Consider the following 9,006-nt stretch of genomic DNA (forward strand, 5'->3'; position numbering starts at 1 on the left):
GAGTTGAATTTTCTTTGCTTTATTTTCGTTTAAGCTTGCATGATCGGGTACATGGTATCACAAGAACGCGTTTTGGCGTAATGCTTTGTTCACCTCAATGTATGATCCATAGCTTACTGATTTATAGGTTAAAAACAATTACTACTGATTCCAAATATCTGATGTATTAACTCCTTCATTACATTTTGTTCACTGCTGGTTCTCTTCCCACAGAACCCGCTGCTTGAATCTTACTTGGTAATTAACCCTTGCAGATCATTATATACTGTGTACTCATTTCTTATCCCTTATGGCACTAATAAACATTAATGCGATCGTGTTATGCACTTAAACAAATCCTTTGTACATTATACTGAGATATATATCCATTATTGATTATCACTTTAAACACGTTAGGGAATTTATATTGTTTAAGAAAAATAGTTAAAGCATGATTAACAAACTTATAATATGCATTGTTGGACTAATAAAATATATGACACCTAGATGTAAGTGTTAAGTAACATGCTGTCATAACATGATCACATCATAATTACATTGAGAGTCCATCAAAAACAAAATATTTCTTTTCCTTTTTTTTTCTTTATGTTAACTGTCCTATGATAACTGTCTTAAAGTTCTGACTTATAAGTGTACATTCCATAATGGTAAATTGTATGTGAATTATATGACAACTGCAGTAAAAACGTATGAAAAACGCATATGAAAAAAAAAATTCCCTGAATTAAAAAAAAATATATTTTTTTTTCTTTTTCTTCTCTCCTTTCTTCCTTTTTCTCTTTCCTTTTGCTTTCCTTTTTTCATCTTTTTTTCTACTTTTGTACCAGTTTATCATATTACACTTATGATGTTATAGTGCTGTGATTGCATAAGAATCTATTATACATAGAAAAAAATTATCCTAGGATCTCTTTTAACTGGGTCTTTATCTTATTTATTTATTTGGTATTAAACCTAGTATAGCCTTATTTATGATAATGTTTGAATTACATGTAGACTGCATGTGATGGGACCCACTTGACCTTTAACATGTTGTATATAGTATATATTGTACTATTGATTGTTACAATCATACATTCACTTCAATACAGATATAATAGATCTGTTTTGATGTTCAACCCCTCTGGTTGTCTGGTATTCAGGGTAAGTATCCAGAAACCTTCTCGTTTAAGTACTTCCGAACGATCTACTTTTTGTTTTCTTTGTTTGGTCAGTTTTTCTATTCCAAAATATATCAAATTCTTTATGCTTCCCCCATGAACTTCTATGAAATGTTTCGCTACTCCTGAATGCTGTTTATTACCTTTTTCTACATTTCTAATATGTTCTGTCATACGCGTCCGCAGTTTGCGTATAGTGCAACCTACGTACATGAGTTTACATTCTGTACATATTATTATGTAGATTATGTTGAAGGAATTGCAATTTATATATTCTTTTATCTGGAAATGTTTTTCCCTAGAACTATCACTGAAACTGTTGCATTTATGTGCGTATCTGCATGTACTGCATTTAGCACTGCCACATTTTACAAATCCATTATGTGTCAACCAGTTTTTGTTGGTACCACTTTTTTTTAGAGGAGAAAGGAGAAAGAATCTAGATCTGATCATATGAGTGATTTCCAGTTCATATTAGAACAAGAACTCCTTGATTTGAAAAAGAAAGAAGAAAAAATTGCTAAGAATAAAGATAAACTGACATCTAAAGAAAGGAAGGAATTAAAGGCACTAACTGATAATGAAAATATAACCATAAAAAAATCAGATAAGGGAGGTAACATCATAATAATGGACTCCACTTTTTATGCCGCGCAAATGAATAAAATCTTAACCAATGAGACCGTTTACAAAAAAATGGAAGTTGATCCAACGGAGGAATGTTTGAAAGAATTAAAAAATCTTGTATCAAAAGGTTTAAATATGGGCGTATTGGAAGATAATGAAGCCAACTTTCTGGTCCCGGAAAATCCAACGATGGCTGTGATATATGGACTACCTAAAGTACACAAACAAATTTTTCCTCCGCCCTTCCGACCAATAGTAGCAGGGATCGGCTCACCCTGTGAATGCCTCAGTTCGTGGGTGGACCGATCCCTGCAGGCTTTGGTCGGAAGGGTACCTGGTTATTTGCGTGATAGTAAAATGGTTATACAGCAATTGGAAAAATTTAATTGGAATTCCGACTCATGTTGGATTGTGTGTGACGTAGTCAATTTATATTCAAGTATACCACACCATGCGGCCCTGCTGGCTGTCAAGCATCATTTAGATTTTCATAGTAATTATACAATGGCATTAAAAGAATTTATTCTATTATCTATTGAATTTCTTCTCACATAATTTTTTTATGTTTGACAGTAAATATTATTTACAGATATCGGGAGCACCTATGGGCTCCCGTTTCTCACCAACTATCGCAAATCTAACAATGAGTTTCTGGGAAACCAAATTCATTTTTTGTTATGATAATCCATTCAGGGACCGCATGGTGTGGTATGCGCGCTATATCGACGATATTATTATTATCTGGACAAAGAAAGCACAAGAGGACATGAACATCACTTTGAAAGAATTTGGGGCTTATATCAATAAAAACAGTTATAATTTGAAGTTTACCAGTGAATGGAAGGAAAACACTGCATCCTTTTTGGATCTAACTATATAATAGGATCCAATGCAGATGGAAAAATTATTTTCAAACCCTTTAGAAAAGAAACTGCAGGCAATACAATACTACATGCACGTAGTGCACATCCACAGCACGTAATTAATGCTATACCAATAGGAGAAATGATTAGAGCTAAACGATCTTGCTCTTTAAATGAAGATTATAAAAGAACCGAAGTTGAAATAACTAATAGATTAAAAGAAAGAGGATATAAAAAAAGTCTCCTTGAAAAAACATCTCGTAAAATGAAAAATAAACACAGAAATCAATTGTTAGAAGATTCACACAACAAAAAGAAAAGTGGAGACAATCCATTAGTGTTCTCCACAAGGTTCAGTGAACAATTTCATAGCATTAAAAAAATATTTGTAAAATATCTACCTATACTAGACCAAGATAAAATAACTAGAGATATCTTAGGTAGGGGGGTAAGGGTAGTAGCAAAAAGAAGCAGAAATCTATATGACACTTTATTCCCCAGTTCTTTCTCCTCTAAAAAAAGTGGTACCAACAAAAACTGGTTGACACATAATGGATTTGTAAAATGTGGCAGTGCTAAATGCAGTACATGCAGATACGCACATAAATGCAACAGTTTCAGTGATAGTTCTAGGGAAAAACATTTCCAGATAAAAGAATATATAAATTGCAATTCCTTCAACATAATCTACATAATAATATGTACAGAATGTAAACTCATGTACGTAGGTTGCACTATACGCAAACTGCGGACGCGTATGACAGAACATATTAGAAATGTAGAAAAAGGTAATAAACAGCATTCAGGAGTAGCGAAACATTTCATAGAAGTTCATGGGGGAAGCATAAAGAATTTGATATATTTTGGAATAGAAAAACTGACCAAACAAAGAAAACAAAAAGTAGATCATTTTTGGATACATAGACTATACTGCAAAACTTTTGTTTATTTTTTACGATAGCAAGGACAGAAAACGCATCAGTTCTACCATAGATTTTTTTTTAACAGCGTTAATTATGCAGCATAAATGACAGAATACATTTTTTCTGCGGGTCGGCACGATTACAACGATACCAAAATTCTTAGATTTTTTTTTAGGTTTTTCCACTTTTCTGCAATCAAAACCCTTTTTTGGAAATAAATTTTTTTCTAAATTACTGAATTCAAAGTCCTAATTTCCATAGATAGAGCTCAGTGAGGGATTATTTTTAGTGAGACGAGCTGTAGTTTTCATTGGTACCATTTTGGGGTATATACGTTTTTTAAAAATCACTTTTATTGCGTCATTTTGGAAGCCAAAATGAAAAAATAAGCATTTTGCCTCCGTTTTTTAAGGGTTTTTGAAAATACTTTTTGCCATGTAGGATAAAAAGCGTGGTCAATTTATTGTACGAATACGACGATACCAAATATGTGGGATTTTAATTTTTTTATGCTAATATGGGAAAGGTGTTTTTACATTTTTCTTACATTATTTTTCTCTTTTTTTTCTCCCTGTAGGGAACTTGTACAATAGCACCTGTGATCACTATCTGTCCTGCAATGCCTTATCGCTTGCATCTCCAAAGGTAGATAGAGCAGGCAGCATCAGATGTTTCTTAAATATTCAGCTTTTTATTTCTCCATAAAAGACTGGCGATGTTTCGACCCCAGTTAGGGTCCTTATCAAGAGCTTGATAAAGACCCCAACTGGGGTCGAAACGTCGCCAGTCTTTTATGGAGAAATAAAAAGCTGAATATTTAAGAAACATCTGATGCTGCCTGGTCTATCTACCTTTGGATCTGTATGGTGGGTCTAGATCCGGACCCTACTGGGCTTTGCATTTGACTCCTCGCTAGATACAGCTTCTTGAAAACCCCCCAGGGGATCTGTGGATATCCCTGAAGTGCTGCAGTTGTTTCTCGCTTGCATCTGGCGCACTGTTGCCATGGCAACCTGTCGGGCCCTCCGTGATCTCATCGCGAGAGTCCGATGACGTCACAGAGGGAGCACGCTCCCTTTGTGAACCCTTTACATGCCACGATCTACATATATCGCGGCAAGGAAGGGGTAAACCGCGGGAGTCGCTGTCCCGACGCACCCCCGCTGTTGAAGGGAGGCAGGCTATCATCAACAGCCGGCTCCCACTGCCGGATAGTGCGAGATCTCTTCTGATGTTGCGCTATCCACAAGACGTAGGTGTACCTCCTGTTGCGTTAAGTACCCCCCTGCCAGGACATACATTTTACTGTTATGTGTCTAGTTTCACTTACAATACATTTTGGATATTCTCTCTACAGTGCAGCTTATCCTCATCCTCTTGATCTTCCTCAGATGCTGTGGTACATCCTTGACTGGCGCCATCATTCCTGCCTTCAAGCACTTCTTCAGCAGCTTCCAATCTCTGTGCCAGATGAAGTCCTTTGTCAGTAAGGGAATACCTGCACAGAACATATTCAGTAGGTTAGAAGCTAGGATACTGATGCCCACCAGCAAATACAGTAGTTCCACACAAGATATTCATAAAATGCCTATTACTTTAGCTTTCTACAGGAAAAAATAATAATAATCTTTATTTGTATAGCTCCAACTTATTCCACAACGCTTAAAAAAAAATCAATCATGTAACGACCGTACAAGATAAAGTCACAATGCTGCTGGGCTCAGGTCTCATGCCAATGGCTCTACTAGGACTCTATTCTGCACAGAACTATAATGGGGCTGTCATTCTAGTCCATGTCTCCTAAAGGCTATCACCCCATGTAACGTAAACTGGAGGCAAAAACATTTGTCTTAGATTTTACAAATGGGGGAAATTCGTGGTGATAATTTGTAGAAAGAATTAATAGCACTGCAGGTTAATTCCCGTAGAGATTTTCCTCCACAGGGTGTGGTTGGGATTTGTCAAATCTCATCCACTTTGCTGCTACTGTAATATGCTGTTGATTTTCTGCCTACAAAGCCAGTTGAAAATTTTGCAATGTATTCGAGATGCTATGCCTTCGATTTCATGCACTGACATATACAGTTTTGTTTTCTGTCAGATGCCGTATTGCTGCAGGGGAAATAGCTACAGTTAGGGCCAGAAATATTTGGACAGTAACACAATTTTCGCGAGTTGGGCTCTGCATGCCACCGCATTGGATTTGAAATGAAGCCTCTACAACAGAATTCAAGTGCAGATTGTAACGTTTAATTTAAAGGGTTGAACAAAAATATCTGATAGAAAATGTAGGAATTGTACACATTTCTTTACAAACACTCCACATTTTAGGAGCTCAAAAGTAATTGGACAAATAAACATAACCCAAACAAAATATTTTTTTTTCAATATTTTGTTGCGAATCCTTTGGAGGCAATCACTGCCTTAAGTCTGGAACCCATGGACATCACCAAACGCTGGGTTTCCTCCTTCTTAATGCTTTGCCAGGCCTATACAGCCACAGCCTTCAGGTCTTGCTTGTTTGTGGGTCTTTCCGTCTGAAGTCTGGATTTGAGCAAGTGAAATGCATGCTCAATTGGGTTAAGATCTGGTGATTGACTTGGCCATTGCAGAATGTTCCACTTTTTTGCACTCATGAACTCCTGGGTAGCTTTGGCTGTATGCTTGGGGTCATTGTCCATCTGTACTGTGAAGCGCCGTCCGATCAACTTTGCAGCATTTGGCTGAATCTGGGCTGAAAGTATATCCCGGTACACTTCAGAATTCATCCGGCTACTCTTGTCTGCTGTTATGTCATCAATAAACACAAGTGACCCAGTGCCATTGAAAGCCATGCATGCCCATGTCATCACGTTGCCTCCACCATGTTTTACAGAGGATGTGGTGTGCCTTGGATCATGTGCTGTTCCCTTTCTTCTCCAAACTTTTTTCTTCCCATCATTCTGGTACAGGTTGATCTTTGTCTCATCTGTCCATAGAATACTTTTCCAGAACTGGGCTGGCTTCTTGAGGTGTTTTTTGGCAAATTTAACTCTGGCCTGTCTATTTTTGGAATTTATGAATGGTTTGCATCTAGATGTGAACCCTTTGTATTTACTTTCATGGAGTCTTCTCTTTACTGTTGACTTAGAGACAGATACACCTACTTCCCTGAGAGTGTTCTGGACTTCAGTTGATGTTGTGAACGGGTTCTTCTTCACCAAAGAAAGTATGCGGCGATCATCCACCACCGTTGTCTTCCGTGGACGCCCAGGCCTTTTTGAGTTCCCAAGCTCACCAGTGAATTCCTTTTTTCTCAGAATGTACCCGACTGTTGATTTTGCTACTCCAAGCATGTCTGCTATCTCTCTGATGGATTTTTTCTTTTTTTTCAGCCTCAGGATGTTCTGCTTCACCTCAATTGAGAGTTCCTTTGACCGCATGTTGTCTGGTCACAGCAACAGCTTCCAAATCCAAAACCACAGACCTGGAATCAACCCCAGACCTTTTAACTACTTAATTGATTACAGGTTAACGAGGGAGATGCCTTCTGAGTTAATTGCAGCCCTTAGAGTCCATTGTCCAATTATTTTTGTTCCCTTGAAAAAGAGGAGGCTATGCATTACAGAGCTATGATTCCTAAACCCTTTCTCCGATTTGGATGTGGAAACTCTCATATTGCAGCTGGGAGTGTGCACTTTCAGCCCATATTATATATATAATTGTATTTCTGAACATGTTTTTGTAAACAGCTAAAATAACAAAACTTGTGTCACTGTCCAAATATTTCTGGCCCTAACTGTATATACATACTGCACCTGAAGAAAATGCCACATACTGCAACTCAGAACTAGCTGTTTGCCGCAGTGCAATGGATTTCTAGGTTTAGGTCATTTCATAACGCACCGCAGTAGAAGTAGCAAGCATTGCTTGTGCATGACTTCAGTGGGGATCATAAGGCTAACAAGGACTCAGAGTCATAACAGTAATGTTTGGTTATACAGGTAGGAGAGACTGACGTCAGAACAAATAAAAGATGCCCTACATACACACTGGATTCTAGATAGTTCTGTTGCTGTCTGTGGTAGCAAGTAGCAATGGGTGGAAAGTCCTCATAACAAGTGTTTTCTTAAAGGGGTTGTCCCGCCGCCCAAAGTCATTTTTTCCCCCCATGAATGCCCTGTAGAGTAGAAGCATCACACACTACAGCTTTACCCATAAAAAAACGATATTTTCCTCACCTTTTTATTGATATTAACAAACACCCAAAGAAAAGAAAGTTGCGTCTTTCAGGGTGTTTTACGATAAGTCACAATCGGGTAAAAAATATTTTGTGGTTCATGGTTTCCAGTTAGACAACCAATATTTCGTGGTTCTACGCGTTTCGCTGCTGATATGACAGCTCTTCAGGAACCATAAATGAAAAAAAGTTTTTCATGGAGTAGGTAGGAGTATCCTTTATTCTATCCTAACTTAAACAGCCGCTCCTTTACATCCCCGTCACTCCATCAATGGGGGGTCGCTGTTATTTACCTAAAAGCAATTTCTTTTCCATTGAGATGGTAATGTGATGTGTATATTGTTTGTGTGTCCTGAGCCCTATGATTTTACTTTGTATAAATAAAATATACGTTTTAGCTTCGTCTACTCTGCCAAGGGTTCCGATTTAGTAATTTTAGAATCATGATACCCAATATGAATTCATATGTAAATAATATATATCATGAAAAACAGGCCAATAATCAATTAATGACATCATCATTTATTAGGTTATTAATAGACAATAAGTAGCACGTCCTAAGAACAGTCTGAGTCATAGCGACGCAGATCATAATGTATTAACATACAGGAGCACACCAAATACATTATACGGAGAAAGTAAAGAGGTTTAGCGCTGTTCACAACTGCATTGAGGAGTCTAAGCTGCAGATTCCAGCAAAACAGCTTTAAAAAAATAGCAGAAAAATATGGCCAAAAACCGAAAATTCCCATAATTTCAGCCTGTCGATGGGGTCAGCCAGGTTGCATTTTATTTTTCCATTACTGTGACGGAATTGAAAAACAAATTTACATCGATGGGAAACGCCATTTAACAACGGAAGTCTTCCTCCCTTGATCAATCCCTGGTCGCCCCAACACCAGCGCTCTGATTGGACTGTGGGCTTTGCTTACATGGCTGTAGTGCTGACATGACCTTTGGAGCGGCTGTGGATTTATCAGGTGGCCAAAGGTTCTCTTGTTAACCCTTTCCAATCCAATTTGTATCCTGGTTTTCCTAGACGGGCTTACTCTTTCTGCCGTTATACAACGGCACTATATGGTGGCTAAAGCCAGTACTACATGAGACGACACGTTGGATAGGCTCCGACAGCAGAGAGGCTGGCAATATACAGTAAGAGAACCCCGACGGATGTCTTCCAACATCGGAGCTGTACAGCTTTAAATCATAATGTC

The sequence above is a fragment of the Eleutherodactylus coqui genome, chromosome 11 (assembly GCF_035609145.1).
Source record: "Eleutherodactylus coqui strain aEleCoq1 chromosome 11, aEleCoq1.hap1, whole genome shotgun sequence".
NCBI lineage: Eukaryota > Metazoa > Chordata > Amphibia > Anura > Eleutherodactylidae > Eleutherodactylus > Eleutherodactylus coqui.